At 36.0% G+C, this 19,460-nt stretch overlaps 1 protein-coding gene and 1 long non-coding RNA gene across 2 annotated transcripts in view; both read left to right on the top strand.

Annotated features, from left to right (window-relative positions):
* Positions 1-4,147: 4,147 nt before the first annotated feature.
* The window catches only part of LOC145497881 (uncharacterized), a 104,627-nt gene continuing 89,314 nt past the window's right edge, over positions 4,148-19,460 (top strand). The window contains exon 1 of the mRNA XM_081477742.1: positions 4,148-4,293. The gene's annotated coding sequence lies outside the window, so the exon portion shown is untranslated. The remainder of the gene's footprint in view (positions 4,294-19,460) is intronic.
* On the top strand, positions 14,617-18,629 carry LOC145497197 (uncharacterized). Its single transcript, XR_014050658.1, has 3 exons — positions 14,617-16,888; positions 17,026-17,072; positions 17,887-18,629. It is a non-coding gene; the product is annotated as an uncharacterized LOC145497197 (long non-coding RNA).

Here is a 19,460-nt window from a genome sequence, read left to right as displayed (position 1 = left end):
CTTAGTCAAGTCATTATATCACGTAACAAAGAAGAACACTGACAGTAATTGTTTGATGTATTATGGTAATATCAAAATCGGTTAGTTTCACTGCTGTTTGCTTGCGGTTAGCTTTTATTCGTTTTCAAGGGACAGCATTGTATTGTATCATGATATATCACTTTATCGCAGGGAAAAGGAGACATTCGTATTTGATTAGATATTCTGATAATATCATGATTTATCACTCTATCAAAGGGGGACGAAAACATTCCTACCTATTTATACAATGTATATTCTGATAATATCATGATTTATCACTATATTACAAGGAGAAGAAGACATTCTGACTAATTAAAATTCTGATAATATCATGATAACATATGCTTATATGATAACCTAATGCAAAATATCAAAAAAAATCATTCCCTTATAAAACCAGTGATACATCATGATATTATCAACATCGCTTACAAGAAACAAAGCAGATTTTTCATGATATATCACAAGTGATAATTAGTCATCAAATAGTGATAATACACAATGCTGCGCCTCTCTCAAAGATGGAGGCCATGCACGGTGTGGGTTTATGGTGACAAACTTCTGACTCTCCTCATCAAGGTTAAGCTGTTGACATGCGTTCTTGAGGTCCAGCTGTGTGTATTTCTGTCCACCTCTTACCTCTTGCGTAGCCCACTCGATGAATTCAACTTTTCAAATAACACCATCTCGTTCACTCGTACACTCTGCTGGACTTACTCATACAGGCCTCAGCAATGTGGCTCACTCCTTCACATGTATGACAAGTAAAATTTCGTTACTTTGTTTTGTATTTTATATTGTTTTTTTTTTTCTTTTACAGGTAAGGTACAAAAACTTATAGATCAATACGTACAAACATTATTTCTGTACTTACAGTGGGAACGTGGGTGTCCCTGCTTACCACAACTTAAACAGGTGGATTTCCATTGATTGCCTGAAAAAGGCGGTATTTTAGGTGGGTGCTTATTCTTCCCTTTGTGAGGAGGCTTTTGACGACCTCCTGGTGTGATGTGCACCTTGAGCACATCGTTAGGCGGTTAAGCTGAGCAACATTAGTCTCTGCAGTTTCTTGACCTTGAACAATCTGGAGTGCTTTCTCAAAATTACATCTTCGGTAAGCAGCTTTTCTGAGTGGCTCTGCTTCGAAAACAAACACAAAGCGATCTCGTAAGGCCTCGTTCAAACGGGTGCCGAAGTTGCAAGTGGAAGCGAGGCGCTGAAGTTGAGCGGAAAAGTCGGAAACACTGGCGTTTTCCGCTTGTACGAAGGTGTGACAACGGTTTCGTTAAGAGATAACTAATCTCTTCGGGGCGAGCTGCTTCTTTAAAATGGCTGTCAACTCAGCGTAAGTTTTCGAAAAAGAGGATGCTGGCGAGCACAGATCAGCCAGAGAGTCGTACGTTTTCCGGCCAATGACTGAAATCAAGATAGATCGACATCGATGCGACGTAGAAGAATCGGCTTCGACTTCATTTGCCACGAAATACTGCTCACTGCTCTAGGCGTTCCATGTTCGTATTCTTAGGGTTAAACTCTTCAATATTCCCTAAGCTGGCCATGTCTAGCATCCTCGTCGCCAGAAATGTTCTGTTTTGGGGGAAGGAAAACACACGTGTACGAATTGCTTCTAAAACGAGGTGTCGGATACTTCAGGCTGTGGAGGGCTGAAAACACACGGTTTGGCTGGAAAGCTTTTGATTAAGCGAGATCCGACATGGAATGTCGATATCGTTTTTATGGCTCCCAAATGCTTCAGAAAGGAAGTTTCCGATACTACAGGTTGTGGAGAATTGAAGACCCAATATTTGGCGGGAAACTTTATGACTAAAGAAGATCCGACATGAAATGTCGATATCGACTTACTGCGCCTTTCAGTAACATGCGGACTCTAAAATTCAAAGCTCAACCGACAAACGCATTTTTCGCTACCGTCAATCAAATGTTCGGCGGCTCCTTCCAGCTTCCGACTACTGCCGAGCGCGAGGTAATCAAATAGTTGAGCACAGTTCAGACAACGAAACAGTGTTCGGCAGTAGTCGGAAGCTGGGAGGAGCCGCCGAACATTTGATTGACGGTAGCGGAAAACGCATTTGTCGGTTGAGCTTTGAATTTTAGAGTCCGCAGGTTATTGAAAAGCGCAGTAATGGCTCCCAATTGCTTTAAAATTTTTTTTATACTTCAGGCTGTGTAGAGGTGAAAACTTGAAATCTTTCTCAAACGTTTATGACGGAGGAAGATCCGACATGAAATGTCCGATATCAACTTCATGGCTCTGAATTGGTTCTAAAACGCAGTTTCAGATACACAGGGCGAACTTATGACTAAGCAAGATTCGACATGAAATGTCGATATTGATTTCGTGGGTCCGAATGGCTTTAAAAACGCGGTTTCGCATGCTACAGACTATGGAGAGTTAAAAACGCGCGCCTTTACTCGAAGGCTTATGACTGATCATGATCTGATATAAAATTTCGATATCGATTTCATGGCTCCGATTGCTTGAAACAGAGCGGTTTCGAATATAAAATTACCCTGCTAATATAACTTAACTCAAAATATAACAGATCGGATATGTTTAAGTCAAATAATCAATGTCTACCGATGACAACAACCAAAGTATAACTTAACTGATTGTTTTTATCTCTTCTAGTCTATCTCTCCTTTCCATCTCTTCTACTTAAGTAGGAATCCCGTTGCGTGAGGTCGTCGTTTAAGAATATACTTTTGCATCGTGTTATATTTCCTTAGCTCCTCTCACCCAAGGATGCCATCTTGTTAAAAGGGGAGTTACGTTACCCCTTGGTAAAAAATAATATAATCGACCAAGAGACGGTGATCTGTATCATTGTCTCCTGAATCGACGCTCGTACACGGTTACGGTGCATATGGTTTTCCACCCGATGACTTTATTTTCCGGAAAGGAAAATGCATCACTCCCTGGGAGATTGTGACTACATGTGCGCTGCTTACGCCCTTGCATATATACGCTGGCCTAAAACTGCCTGTTCTCTACTACTCAGGATTCTTTCTTTTTCGAATGTTTTCTCTGTCGCGAGAAGAGAGGGAAACGACTGAAATGAGTGTATGTACGTAGTTAAACAAGAGTCGTTTCATGCAAGTGAATATATGAATAATATCATATTGTAAATATTTTATTTAGATTTTCTTTAAATTCATTTTATTGTATCCTCCTTTCGTGTTGTTTACTGTTATTTTAATCTGGACAATCACTCATTTACTGAAAAGTCGTGGGCTCAACGACACAACTGAGACGCGAGAATTGCGGGTGCGACATAGCATAAATTTCGTTTTGTTTTTACGGCCGATTTATATGTAGGCCTATATAAAAACCTCAAGCTGTTCCAGTAACCAGCTGTTAGCCTCCAGGTAGTTCGGATTTTTCACTATTTTAAGTTTTGAAGGATTATTTGTTTCTGCTGATTAGTAGTTGCTAAGAAAGTACCTGACCTGTCGTTAAGACATGTCTTCCACCACTGTTTTTACCTTGCTTTATTTATGGAACTTCTGTTGCTTTTAATTATTTACGTCACTGATAGAATATTCACAGATCAAAACACTGTGTCCACTTAATTATTGGTTGTGTATATTTCCATCAACACGAATCTGGCCCTTTACATGAGATTGCTTACAGTGTATCAGTCGAACTATTCAGAGAAGATTGCGTTTTGAATATACCTAGTTAAAAAGGAGGAGGATGTTTTGTTCCGTTCCGTCTTTCCTCCTCTCCGGAACCTTTTTATCCCATTAACAAACTGTAATTTCTATTGGTTGGTGCAAAGTGGTTATTTTCTGTAATGTAAACTAGCAATATTGCAATCGCCGCAGGCTACGAAAGTTGGATAAATGATAGTCGTTCCTATCACAATTTTTTTTTTTTGTACTATACCTTTCCGATTCGGATTGAGCAACTGAGACAACGAATAGTAATAAAATTGAAAATAATGCCTTTTTTAATACGTGATGAAAATTTGAAGGAATCTTTGAGATTTTCTTGGCGGCAGCTGCATTTTGCAGCGCTAATAGGCGTCCTTACCACTGCCTCTGTTAATGAGTACTCTTAACGTAGCGTGTCACACTCGGAGACGATAATCCGGCAACACGGGTAATCATACAGTGTAACAGGAGTAACCGTCAGTTAAACATGGCCTTGTATTCAGCAAACTACAATTAAACCTGCAATATCTAGAAGCAATCTTCCAGGAAAGGCAAAGAGTTGATTTTGTCAAGCTGGAAATACCGATTAGAGGATAAGTAAGAAATTTCATTGTTTAGTTATAAAGGTGTTATCTGCCGATTATCTGCCGATGGAGCAGTGAACAACTCTTTCATATCGCACTTCTGTAATCGACGGAACGGGAATGAAATCCGGCACCTTCTTTGTCGATATAGCGAAAAAGACTTCTTTTTCAATATTATACGGTCAATCTCGAGCCGTGATCAGGATGTATCTTATCACTATGTCGCAAACACAAACAAGCGATTTCCCACGGAGTTAGCCTCCATAGTTGAAACGAATTTCAGGAATAGGAGACGACGTTTGTTGTCTCGATATTTATATTACAGATTGTCCTATTATGGATGAGGAAAAGGAGCGGGTAAGAATCTTTCAGAATTATTGTAACTGTCCTAAATCGATCTGAACAGCATTAAAGACATTAAAGTCAGCGCTTTTTTAAACAAATCATACACAAAGGATGACTTAAGGTGTCATTTTCTCTCTTGTTTTTATTTTGGCTAAAAATTTAGTTATAAACAAAAACGCGCTATTCAGATCCAGTTTAGTTTGTTTTAAAGCAGTTTAGTAATGTGAAAAGAAAAGCTTTCATGTCATTTTAGGATTTTCATGAAAAACTGTTTGCTGTCTATAACGTATTCCGCTTGGTTCAATAGGGTTGTTCGTAATCATTTGTTGTTTACAGTCTAAGAAATGAATCTCGCTCTATGCATGAGTATTCTGAGAAGTATTCTGAGAAGGCTGAGTTCGGATAGGTTTATTTGTAAGAGAAGGATCGTGTTTCAGTGTAACATTTCGTTCTATTGTCAACTGCAATTTCGTAGAAGTTAGTGCATAACACAGAATTATTCAGTTTATCTTATTTTAAACGATATTGGCTGGTGCAAAGTGGTTATTTTTCTGTAATGTAAACTGGTAATACGCCGAGCGCTGATGCATTTTTGTTTCCTGCTCTTGACCGTCAGGTTTAAGTTTAAAGGGCTCGCTGCCTCCCTCGGCTGTCGTATATAAAACTTCTTACAGCCTGCAGCTATTGACCAAAGCTGAAAAAATAACAGTTGTTTTGAAAATACTGACCAAAAATCGGTGCCCAAAAATATTAAAAAAAAAAACACGTTTCTAATTAACGCACAAGCATGAACAATATCCTAAGCGCGCAGCTGCAGAAGCTATGAATTAGGCAAACAGACCTAACCGATAACGAGGTCCAGTAGACATAAAAAAGGTAATTAAATTTATCCAGCGAACGTTAACTAAAACTATACTATCCACACCCAATCATAGGCGAAGCTTGTGATGTCTTTTATGCTCAAATGTGTCTAATAATTAAAAATGACAAGCAGTAAATAAATTTCTGGACTATACTGATATGACATCTTCTTTTGACTCACAAATCTCAATTTCATGGCCGGAAACCTCAGGGTATTTCCTTGGTCACAACCAAGGTGTTTCACAGCCAGAAGACTTATCTTATCTTCATAGTTGAATTTGAAGTATAGAGAAAAGCAATCAATTTTCCGTCGACCAGGTGGCTTAAACCTCCAGAAACGGGAGGAGGGGAGATAGGTTTTTGTTTTCAATAAATGAGCATTAATATTGCAAAGAAACGGTTGCTTTGCGTTGACGGCCAATTAAAACACTTAAGTATTTATCATTTGAACTGGATGAAGATATGTTAACCGTGATAGCCAGTTTGCAAAGCTTATGTTTCAAGCGTGAGCCATTGGTCAGAAAAAAGTGGAGGATCGTGGGTATGTTAATATAATGGCCTAATGGAGAGTTACGATATTGGAAGAAGAATAGTAGTAGAACATAATTCAACTCTTAATTTAAGCCTCAATGAAGAGAATTGGCCTTAAATATCAAGTTAGGTCAAGGCGCCTGATTTCTTGGTATGTTAAACTAAAGGGTGTTGCAACCGAATCGGTTTCATATCTGAACCGCATGCAGCCTAAGCCGTGCTGGGTAAGAACTAAACAAAGAGGCCCCCACCCAGGGTAAACTAACCCTAATCCGTGCGCGAAGTTGTTTCTCCACGGGGATCAAGTACTAGTTGGGTAAAATTATATGATTCCTTCGTTCTCCTAAAGTACAAATCGATAGTTGGCCGGCTGTGGAAATGAAATGATCATTCCGTTGGCCGGCGTGATCCCGGCGCCGAAAAAGTCTCCAAAGTGGACCCGAAAAGATCCCGACCTTAAAATAATTCCTAGTGGGACGTAAGGAACACGTCTTGGTTTTTAACTCAATTTTTACAAATTTCCAAATGTTGACAACCCCATCTTTTCAACTTTTTCTTCTCGTTTAAAAAATAATTAAGGGTGAATTTTTCTCGATTAGCAAACATAGGACGACAGAAGTCGCAAATCGATTTTTCTCTCTTTTCGTCCACAAGTAGCCCTTAGGTAGATATGAAACGTGACGTAGTTTTTTTTTTTTTTTAGCTCGAAGCGCTTTAAATTCGAGAAAATCGAGGAAAATGATTTTCGCCTCGTCGGTCGCCAAAATGGCCGATCGCAAATGCTTAAAATTAGTAATCTAAACTTAATTTGCGTTCGCGTGTTAAGGAGAACCAAATCTTATCGATGCTTTTTCTTGTAAGCCAAAGTAAGTTCGAAATCAATTTATTTGCTGATCAGAGACACTCGGCACAATTTAAGAGCAAATGTCACAAAAAAACAAGCAAAATTTAAATTTGGCGGCTGGAGTAAAAAAAAAAAAAAAAATCGATTTTTCTCTCTTTTCGTGCACAAATAGTCTTTAGGTAGATGTGAAACGTGATATAGTTTTTTTGAGCTCAAAGCGCTTTAAATTCGAGAAAATCGAGGACACCGATTTTCGCCTCGACGGTAGCCAAAATGGGCAATCGCATTAGTAATCTAAACTTAATTTGTGTTAAAAACTTATCGACATTTTTTCTTGAAAGACGATCCAAAACGGGTTAGATCTTGACTTGAGCGTCATTTAAGAATAAACACATAATATTTTTAAAAAAAACCTTTCAGTTACTAGGTCGAATTCCTAATTTACGAATAAAATTCAGAGATCTTTTTCGACATGTGCCATAACTCCAAATTCCTTGAAACGTCGCCTTTGGAACACTTTCATGCTGTTGTAAAACAAGTATTAAAATCAGGTTGGGTTATTCCTCGAGTGGTTTTTGAGGCTCGGCTGAAAAACCTCGATTTTACCCAAAACATCACGAAAAGCAAACAACCGACTTCTGCGTGTTGTTCTGAGGGCAAGCGAGAACAGGCGTTTAAAGTCCTTGTATTATTAGTTCCTTGTACTTAACACTTTAATGTTGTTGTAAAATATGTATCAAAATCAGGTTAGGTTATTCTACGAGTAGTTTTTAACGCATTTCAGAATAAAAACTAGCGATAAAAAACGACGTTTCGATCTCCCTGAGATCATTTTCAAGTTGTAGAAAAAGCGAATGAAATATACATATATAAGTACATATTAGGACGTGAGAATGTCAAACGATAAAATATGTAAATACAAGCGCTAAAATGTTAGTGTTAAAATAATAAAACTGACTGTGCAAAGTTGGTTTAAGCTCCTTTATAAAGAGCATTTCGTAGATAGGCAGTTGAGACGACTGCCTTTTTTATAGTATTTTATTATTTCATTATTTCTACTTGCAAAACGTTGCATAAAATTACTGAGTTGCTTACAATATGCTATATTACGTACGTTCATCACTTACCATACATTACATTATCTCACTTACAATACATTATGTTACATTACTTACTTATAATACGTTATATTTCTTACTTACACGAATCACTTGCAACAGGTTACAGAACGACGCACAAAATTGGGAAAAAACTGTAATAACTAATTTAAACGTGGCAAATTAAATGGCATTAGGTACTGCATTCATTACTTTAAGAAACCAAACCACTTCTTTAAAAAGCTTTGTTGTTTGACGCAAGAGCTATATAATGTTCAACTTCTATTTTGTCATTTACCAGATTTATCCGCGAACTGAAATTTAACGCTATTTAATGCTTTGCAATAAAGAAAGTACTTACCGATGAGAATAAGGTGGTTTAAGGGTTGAAAAAGAAGACCAATTATTAAGTACGCCGTAAACGATTTAAAAGACCTTAAAAGGTCTTTTTAGAAATAGACTGATACCATTCAATAAACTCCGACCAGAAAGAACTAGCATTGGGACACAATACGAATAAATGACTGACTGTTTGGTCGACGTTTGTACAGAAGGGTCAATGAGAGTTTTCAACCTTTTTCATTTTGTACAAAATGCAATTGGTGTAAAGAAAATTGTGAATAATCTTGTACTGGAACTTTGAAAGTTTGATTTCTTTGGTCACGAGAAAGGGTAAAGAATATATTTTCTGACCTTCGTGGATATCAAATCCACATTCTATAAGTCTTTTCTCAGACGTTGGAGGAGAAAAATTCTGACGATCATTAAAGATCTGTAAATTGTTTGGACGTAAGTTTATCAACGGCAAGTAAATTAGCTGTGGCGGCTTGTTCTTCCTGTTTTAGATATTTTTTCCAGACACTCGATGTTGCTGAAAGAAGGCCTTGATACTGTAAAAAATTGCATTTTACATTGTATTTTCGTAAGAACCCGTTGAATGACAGAAATTTAGTGTTACTTTGGTCGAGAATTCGAAGACCAGATATAGTTTATAGATACCGACTGATGCCAGCTTCGAAAATACGCGGAGGCTTTGTTAATTTTTATGAATCGATTATTCCAAACGATTTGGTCGAGTACGTCTTTCTTTGTTGTAGGGACGACATTATTTAATTCTTGCCAATGCGAAATCACGTCTTTGTAGAAAATGGGTAGCTTTGCACTTAAGTTCAAGTATTTTATGTCATAATTACATTGAAAAAGAAGTGTTCCGCCGACACCAGATAGCAAGCGCGCGCATGGTATTAATTTCTGTGCTTGATCGCCTTCAGAGCAAAGACGCTTCACCCAACATATTTTTAATGCTTTATCAAACAATGTAAAATCAATCATGTTTAGCCCTCCTTTTTCTTTACTTTTAATTAGGGTAGATTTTGTGACTTTGGATTTTTGTGCTTCCATATATAATCAAAGATCAGTTTATTAACTTCATTAGCGAACGTGTCTGGTGCGTTTAACACTCGAAGGTTAGTTTTGAAATTGCAATTGTCTTTACTACATTGATTCTTCTGTATATGGATATATCCTCTTGACGACCAAATGTTTAGTATTCTTCTTAGGGGTCTGGTCGATCAAAAACGTTCTTTTTGGCTGCGAGTTGTTCGTCATACGAAAAATGAACTCCCAGGGCATAGATGGGTTCTTCACTTAATCTTAGATTTAAAAGAGTATCTTTCGATATCGTAATGCTCCTAACCACAACAACTCTAATTTTGATTGATTTATTCGTAATCCAGAACAATTTTCGAACTGAGCAAGTAAATAAAAAGGTTATTTAGTGACTGAACGTCTCTAAGAAAAACAGTGGTATCATCAGCGTACTGCGTAAGTTATATTGTGCTTGTGTCATCTATTTCGATGCCTTTTATATCATTTGTGCTTCTAATGGCATTAGCCAGGATTTCTTTCCAAATAGTAAACAGGATACCAGACAGAGGACAGCCTTGCCTGATTCCCCTTCCCAAATTAAACTGCTTAGTGGCAAAGTCATTATTTAGAATGCAACTTGAAAATGTCACTATATATTAAGCTAATCCACTGCCGCAGATGAGGCCAAAGTTTAAAGTCTGAAGATAATTCCATTCAATGAAATCAAACGCTTTTTCGAAATCGAGAAAAACGGCAATGGCTTTTGTGGCTATTTTATAATCATTATTTAAAAGGGAAATCGGTCTACAAGTTTTTAAATATTCTAAATCTTTATTTTTTTTTGGGGGGGGGGGGGGAGGGGGATCAAGGAATTAATTCCGAGCCGTTGGGAGATGGATAAATGTCCGCGCTCATATGCGTGATTAAAACTATCATAATGTCCAATCACCTCCCTGAAGAATCTATAAAATTCTATTGTGAACCCGTCAGAACCAGGTGTTTTGTTGTTTTGGAACTTGTTAAGCGCATTTGCGCGTTCCTGTATTGTTAACAAGACTTCGCAGCGCTCTGCTTCTTCATTGTTCAAGGTTTTAAGGTCTGGTGAGTCAAAGAAGCGTTTGGAGTTATTTGTTTCAAGTGAGATATTTTTCGATTTATATATATTCTTAAAAAAGCTCTCTTCCTCCGCCAGTATTTGTTTAGCGTTACGAAAGTATAATAGTAGTTGGCGCAACGGAATCATTTTTCTGCGAAAAAGTATTCCTTTGAGCGAACTACTATACTACTTTCCATTCGATGGTAAATATTATGGTAATATTTTATGGAAAACCATATGATTTTATACTTTATGGAAAACGATATGTTTATTATAATGAAAGTGCGTTTGAATATATTCTGAATTAAATTATATTCTTTTCAAATGGCTGCGTGACATGAAAAACAGAAGATTGATGATCTCATCTCGTAGGAACTTTCCCGAGGAAATGAGTTTTCAAATCAGCAATTAGCAGACACGTCTTGCATAAAAATTATGGGGGTTAAGCTGAGCAAAATTTTTCTAAAGGATTGATAAATTTACAAAACATGGATCATAAATGTTTCATGTGGTGTCATATTATGCATTTAAATCCTCAAGACAAATATCCCCAAAGAATTAAGATGACTGATAAGCAATATGTTAAACAGCTAAATTACTCTAGTATTGAATTTCAAGTTACTGTTAAACATTATAACAAAATTGAGAAGCAAAATACCGTCGTTTTCATCTAAGCGTAGACACCTGACTGAAAAACATGGTCTAATTGGGCGCAAACGTGACATGCTTGGTAACCAAACATTTGAAGTTTTACAGCCGTTAAGCAAACTTGAAAGTTTTCGAATTTGTGGATATGTCTTCCATAAACAAATACGGCCGAAACTTCAAACCAGGTATTCCTCTGTCCAAGGATTTCAGAAATAAGGTGATTCAGATGGCGGCTACGCGACCAATACGGGAAATATGTGAAAGGTATGATGTGAAGTATATATGAAATAATTCATATTTGAACTGCGGTGGTAGATGAAAGTGAAGAAATTTACTGCGATGAAATTTACTGCGATGATCATTCTTCACTTTCATGTGAAAGGTATCGTATGAACCGTTCAACTGTTTGCACCAAATTAGAACATGTTTTTCTGTTACGTGTCCACGCTTAGATGAAAACGACGGTATTATCAAAATAAATGTATTTGGATATGAAAAAAAAAAACAAAACAAAAAAAAACCCAGCCTTTTCCCATTTATGTCAGTAAAGAAAAATTTGAAGACTGTGTGAACTTATTACTGATAACTGAAGGTGAAATAAGCATTATGTTCTAATTAAGAACTTCAACAAATTCATGTTTAATCAGACAAAGTATCAACATAGGAAGCATTTTTGTACGTAATGTTTACAGTGTCTCAGTTCTGAAGATGTGTTGAATAATCACAAAAACAACTATATAACATTAAATGGTGGACAAGCTGTCAAGATGCCTGATAAAGAAATAACAAATTAAATTTCAATAATTTTCATAAACAAGAAGCTTTGCCTTTTGTAATATATGCAGATTTTGAAAGTATTACTGAAGAGGTTCAGGGATGCACACCAGATAATAATAAATCTTATACTGAAGCATATCAAAAACATACTGATTGTAGTTATGGTTATTAGGTTGTTTGCTCTTATGATAACAAATATAGTAAGCGATTAACTGTATATAGAGGTGGAAATGCTGTGTATAAATTTATGAAGAAAATGTTAGAAGAGGTGAATGGGAGTTTAAAAAGTGATGAAAGTAGAATTCAAGAAACCATTAAAAACGACTGACGAAGATATGGAAAACTCTGAGCAAGCTGATAAATGTCATATTTGCCACAAACAACATACTGGAAAAGATATCAGAGTCAGAGATCATTGTCATAGACCTGGAAAGTTTAGAGGGAGTGCTCACTAAGATTATAATCTTAACTTACAAATCAAACTAGGAAATCTTAAGATATCAGTAATATTTCATAATTTAAGAGGGTATGATTGTCATTTTATTATGTAACAGATTGGTGAAATAACCAAAATACACACATTCACAAATAAAAAAGGAGAACAAAAGCAAATGAAAATCAATTGTATACCAACCAATATGGAAAAATATATGGCTTTTATGTTGGGGTAGCATCTAGTGTTTCTTGGTAGTTTCCAATTCATAAGCTCAAGTCTTGATAAACTGGTAAGCAATCTTCATGATGAAGCATTTAAATATACATCAGAAGTCTTCAAAAGGCCTGAAAAGTTGAATCTGATGAAACAGAAGGGTATCTATCCTTATGTCTATATGTCAAGCTTTGAGAAATTTGATGAAACTCAATTACCTTTCAAAGAAGACTTCTACAGCGTTCTTAATGATGAGCATGTGACAGATAAACAATATCAACATGCATAAAAAGTCTGGCATAGTTTTAAGGTTAAGAATATGAGAGAGTATCATGATCTATATTTAGGATCTGATGTTTTTCTATTTACCGACGTCTTTGAAAATTTCAGAAAGACCTGTCTGCAGTATTACAAATTAGATCCGTGTCATTACTTTACTTCACCTAGTTTGAGTTGGAATGCTATGCTGAAGATGACAGATATTCAATTAGAGCTTATAACATATACTGATATGTTTCAATTCATTGAATCTGGTTTAAGGGGAGGTATAAGTTACATTGCTCATAGACATAGTAAAGCAAATGATAAATACATGAACAATTATGATGAGAAGGTGCCCTCAAAGTATATCATGTATTTAGATGCAAACAATTTATATGGCTGGGCTATGAGTCAATATCTACCAAAAGGTAATTTCAGATGGATAACAGAAAAAGAAATCGAAAAGATTAATTTAGCGAAATATAAAGAAGACAGTATGAAAGGATTAATACTTGAAGTAGATCTTGAGTATTCTAAAGAATTACATAATCTTCATAATGACTACCCCCTTGCTCCAGAAAAACTAAAAAATTAAAAAAAGTATGTTATAAAATTATTGCGAAACTGTAAGATAAAAATACAATATAACAATCGGAAAAGTCGAAAAGTTAATACCAACATTAAGCAATAAAAAAATATATGTTCTACATTAGAAAAATCTGCAATTATATGCTGATCTTGGTTTGAAAGTCACTAAAGTTTATAGAGTGCTTGAGTTTAATCAGTCACCTCAATTGGTTAAAACAGTATCTAGATTTAAACACAGAAAAAAGAACAAATGCTAACAATCAATTTGAGAAAGACTTCTTCAAACTTAGGAATAATAGCGTTTTTGGTAAAGCTATGGATAACTTGAGAAAACACGTTGACGTTAGACTTGTTACTAAATGCACAAAAATTATCAAAATCAGCTTCAAAACCGACTTACGTTTCATGTAAAATATTCAATGAAAATTTAGTAGCTGTGCATAAGATCAAAGAAAACTTACTCTTAACAGGCCGGCATATATAGGTATGTGTATTCTTGATCTTTCTAAAACATTTATGTATGATTTTCATTATAATTACATCAAACAAAAGTATGATAATAAAGCTAAACTACTACGTATTGATACTAACAGTTTGATTTATAACACTGAAACTGAAGATGTCTACAAAAATTTTTGGAATGATAAAGATAACTTTGACAACAGTGATCATCCAGATGAAAGCTCGTTTTATGTTAAAACAAATACAGAATTAATAAGTAAATTTAAAGATGGAGCTTGCGGAACTCCAATCAAAGAATTTGTAGGATTGAGAAGTAAAATGTATTCTTATATTAAAGATAATAATCAAAATAATAAAACAGCCAAAGAAATAAAAAAAAAACTGTAATTAAAAAAGATATCCAACATGAAGACTATAAAAAGACATTGTTTCATAATGAGCAAATGTATCATACAATGAAGACCATCAGAAGTATTAATCATCAACCTGGGAGCTATCAGCTAAATAAAGTGTCATTATCTTACTGTATGATAAGCGTTACATTCATAAAGATAGTACATCAGGCTATGCTTATGGGCATTATATATATATTACAAAACTAAATTTGATGAGATCATCAGATTAAGCGAGAGATTGGGCATGAAAAGCACTGTCACTTCACGCCCATATGAAGCTATCTGATGAGACTAGCTTATATTTGTAGAATGACCCCCGTAAAAAAAGCATAAAAACATATAGTTTTCCATAAGGTATAAAAACATATAGTTTTCCGTAAAATATTGCCATAAAATATTACTATAAAATATTACCATAATATTTACCATCGAATGGAAATTTGTATAGTAGTTGGCTCAAAGAAGTAATTTTTCGAAGAAAAATGATTCCGTTGCGCCAACTATTATACTACTTAAGAAGAACAGAGCCGTCTTGGTTTTTTAATGAAGTTTTGTTTCTGCCTGTGGTTTCTTTTCTCCAAATTGAGAAAGTACTTATTATTCTTCTCACCAAATTCACACCATCGCGCTCTGCTTCGGACTATTGTTCCTTGGGTTTTTTTGGCAGCTACTTTCGCAAGTTTCCTTTTCACGCGGTCTATTTCACCTTTTGTCGCTTCGTTAAATGTTGAACGGATTTGCTCTTCCAGGCGATTGAATTTTTCTCATTACTTTCTCTCCTCGTCGCTTTTATTTTAGAGAAAAGAATGGTGGCCGCTCTCATTTCCATTTTGATCATTTCCCAGGGAAGCCCTTAATCTGTTACCTCATGATATTTTGATGCAAACTCAGGTATTTTTTTAGAAATCAGTTCTGTATTACATTTGTCAGTTAACAGTGAATTAGTGAATTTCCAAAAACCAGGACCACGCTGATCTTGTTTTTCTTCGGGGGATAAAGACAAACCCAATGCGGTTGGTGTTACCCAACCTGCCCTTCCGTATCATTGCCAAATAGGATTCGCTTACATCTGACTTTCCTCGACAATCTCGTTCATAAGTTTAAGCGCCGACCAGAGTCCACCCGCATTGCTTAGCGATTCTTCTGATCCAAAACACAACAGTTCATATTTTTAAAACAAACCAAGGAGAAACGCCAGAAACCTTTAAAAAAGATCCGCATTTGCGAACTTTTGTCGTCTGACCTTTCAATCTGCCGCATATATGACGCGTCATGCCTTCTGAAAGCAAGCGACGTGTTAGCAGAAGTCTCAAAATTAATTTAGGGTAGAGCTTCGATCATTATATGGTTGCAGTATATTTTACACGACGGCAAAAACAAAATACAAAACAAAAAAGAACAAGAGAACGGAGGATACATTTCCATTTTTAAACGGAGGATACATTTCGTTTTTACATGCAGCGTGACGTCTAAAGTAGAATTCTCTTGGAAAAATTCAACCTACTTACTGGGTAAAATTAATAAGCTAAAATGGATTTAAGCTTATTAATTTTTCTATCCTGCAGACGGTCCAGCTAGCTATTGTAAGCGTGTCTTTTAGTGAGTCCTGGATTGCCAATCGCGGAAAATCGAAACAAAGTGAAAACATTAGTAAAAAAAAAAAAGGCTTTGGCGGGAAATATTTTTTGATTAAAATTCGCGAAACCTATTGTACTCCGATTTGTTTGAAGATACCAATTTTAACCAAACTATATATTGACATAAGTACAAAAGACTACTTTGGAAATGGACTACTTCGGAAATGGACGGCCACCCTTTTGTAAAAGAACCCGCTCTGTGGGACATAGTAAAGAATGAAACCGTACCGGCAAACAAAATAAACAATAAAACTTAAGATTTCTTTACCAAATTTACCCGGAATTGCCGGTCCTGAAATAATTTTTTGCAACCGAAGCTAAATTTTAAATGGTTGGTTTTTCCCTGTTTAAGAAAAAATACCGTGACTTAATCAAACGAGACTCATTTCAGTGGAATTTACTGAGTTTTGTTAGCAAATATAAAATAATACAATTCCCTGTTGATACTTCGAACAGTTCGGATTTCCTCACTAGTGCCTGATAGATTACAGAAAACGCAACTGTTTTAAGCTTTAATTCAGTAAATATCTCCTTTAGCGACAAGTTGGAAGGAACGTTTTTGATTTCCTGTTTCTTCTTGGTGTGAAATCGACATCTCGTCTCAAATGTCTGGCACTCGAAGCGATAAAACTTACTCGGATTAAATAAAGTTACTTTGGCATTGAGATAGAGCTGTTTTACCCTTATATTACAGGTGCAAGCATACAAGTTGCTTATTAGTGCAAAAAAAAAACTAATGTTACAAGGACTTAAGGTTGCTCAAAACAGTTTTCACCAGTTAGATTTTGATGGGTCATGATAACCAGTTTTTAGTCTCGGATACGCGAAGCGTAGAAACGACTATTGCTATGGGGCAAAATATGCAAATGTGTCACTCACTCGATGTAAAGTTTTGTTCGATAACATGGAGAGCCTGGATACGAGTTTTCTCGAAGACCTTCAAAGCAACCTCGTTAGAGCGGCCATTTTGGTTCTTGTGTTTCGCCTTTGTAAATATGTAGTGTTTTGCCTGGGGGCTTTTGCTCACGCGTATATGAAAGCTGAGAGAGGTATTTATGACTGTGGTCTTGTATCGGTCACAACGGCGCGGCCGGCGAGGTCAAAGAATTGTTATTTTTAAGTGAAAGTCAAAAAGTGAGACCGTGTTTACTAGACGTGGCTCATAGCTTTTTTCTTGCATGGCTAGAGAATTTGATGGTTTTTCACTCGCTTTCTCCCCTTCTAGAATCCAAGGTAAGCCTAATGTAGCCTGTTTTTGCATTGCAATTTTTATGTACACATTGAAATTCTGGCGGTGTTCATATCTTAAATTCGTAACCCGTGATTTAATTATTTTGTATTTTCAAATACGCTTACTTCAAGCCAAAAAATTCAAATTGCTTAATCGTTTAATTTTGTTGCTCTTCAAACTACATTTCTTCCGTATTATGTGCTGTTCGACCAGAGTGAGCATTTCTTCGTGAATTGTATACAAGTCAGCATCCACGATCGAGTAAATATGCCCTAAAATTTGAGTGATGGATAGACAAATTAGCATCCAAGAGACTGTGTAGATCTACTTTTTGCGAGGGAGATTTACCGTCCAATCATGTCAAACACAAGCCATGCCAAACAGGCATAGTGGCTGGTGATGTATGTATAATCTTATTTTTGTTCTAGAAACGAGATATGTAAACAAATGGAATCAAAACTTGAAATAGATAAAAGTTGTACCTTGTTACGCCGCAAAATGTAATAATCGCCGCAAAATGTAATACTAACGCAAAATGTAATAACAATCGCCGCAAAATGTAATACTAACGCAAAATGTAATAACATCAACGCAAAATGTAATAAAGTTATCAACGCGAAATGTAATAACTTTCCAACGCAAAATGTAATAACTTTTTAACGCAAAATGTAATGACGCAAAATGTAGTAACTCCTGAATTGCAAGTATTTTCAACTTAGTCAAAAATTAGTAACAGTATCATGAAAATCTTTGCTTTGATGACTTCTTCTTAAATGAACGAATATACTTTTTTTCACATACATCCTTCTGTTGTAGACCTGGTGAAGCCTGTCTGCCCTCCACGTTTTCAACAGCACTCTACCTGGGCTGGCAAAAAAACCCACCACGTTAAATTCTTTACTAGGTAGGCCGAAGGGTTGTCAAATCTGACTATTTATGTATATACATGCAAACCTATGTCCTTGTGTCACTTTGGCCACCCACGCATTCGCATTGCCAGGCCACTTCCGAAAAATTTGTCAGTTGTCACATACTTTATCTCGATTGCCTCTCTACACGTGATACAATATTCTTAATAAGGGATGTTCGCAACTAGGGCGATGAGCTTGTGGGAAATAGCTGTTTTAGAACGCGTCTAGTTGTATTCTGTATAAATTTCCATTCTCTAACCACACTTCACGGCTGGTTGGAAATGATAAGGGCAATTTAAAACACGACTGACACTTTTTTGACACTGTTGGTTTCTTTTACTCATCAGTAAGATCATTATTCATAAGGCCTAGAACGTCTATTTTTACGTCATTTTCAGCGATCTAAAGAATTCTGTCGTTATCAGTGTTCTAAAACAAACACAAAATTCTTGGGCTTTCGCAATTCAAATTCCCTGGCTCAAACGAATGTTTTGTGTCTTGATTTCTTTAATAGTTCTGATGCCTTCGCTGATATATCTTCGTTTGACGTAGCTTGTTTGGCTTGAATGAAAAATTGTAGGTAAGACCCTTTCCATTTTGACTGCGATGGCTTTTGTGTCGATTTTGTAATTATTATTTAAAAGGGAAGTCGGTCTCCAATTTTTTAAATATTCTTTTTTTTTTGGGGGGGGGGGGGGAATCAAGGAATTAACTCCGAGCCGTTGGGAGATGGATAAATGTCCGCGCTCATGTGCGTAATTAAAACTATCATAATGTCCAATCACCTCCCTGAAGAATCTATAAAATTCTATTGTGAACCCGTCAGAACCAGGTGCTTTGTTGTTTTGGAACTTGTTAAGCGAATTTGCGCGTTCCTGTATTGTTAACAAGCCTTCGCAGCGCTCTGCTTCTTCATTGTTCAAGGTTTTAAGGTCTGGTGAGTCAAAGAAGCGTTTGGAGTTATTTGTTTCAAGTGAGATATTTTTCTATTTATATGTATTCTTAAAAAAGCTCCCTTCCTCTGCCAGTATTTGTTTAGCGTTACCAAAGTAGTATAGTAGTTGGAGCAACGGAATCATTTTTCTGCGGAAGAGTATTCCTTTGAGCGAACTACTATACTACTTTCCACTCGATGGTAAATATTATGGTAATATTTTATGGAAAACCATGTGATTTTATACTTTATGGAAACGATATGTTTATTATAATGAAAGGGCGGTTGAATATATTCTGAATTAAATTATATTCTTTTCAAATGGCTGCGTGACATGAAAAACGGAAGGGTGATGATCTCATCTCTTAGGGACTTTCCCGAGGAAATGAGTTTTCAAATCAGGAATTAGCAGACGCGTCTTGCATAAAACTATGGGGGTTAAGCTGAGCAAAATTTTTCTAAAGGATTGATAAATTTACAAAACATGGATCATAAATGTTTCATGTGGTGTCATATTATGCATTTAAATACTCAAGACAAATATC

The sequence above is a fragment of the Orbicella franksi genome, chromosome 9, assembly GCF_964199315.1.
Source record: "Orbicella franksi chromosome 9, jaOrbFran1.1, whole genome shotgun sequence".
Taxonomy (NCBI): domain Eukaryota; kingdom Metazoa; phylum Cnidaria; class Anthozoa; order Scleractinia; family Merulinidae; genus Orbicella; species Orbicella franksi.
This window is presented reverse-complemented; position numbering and strand designations above follow the sequence as displayed.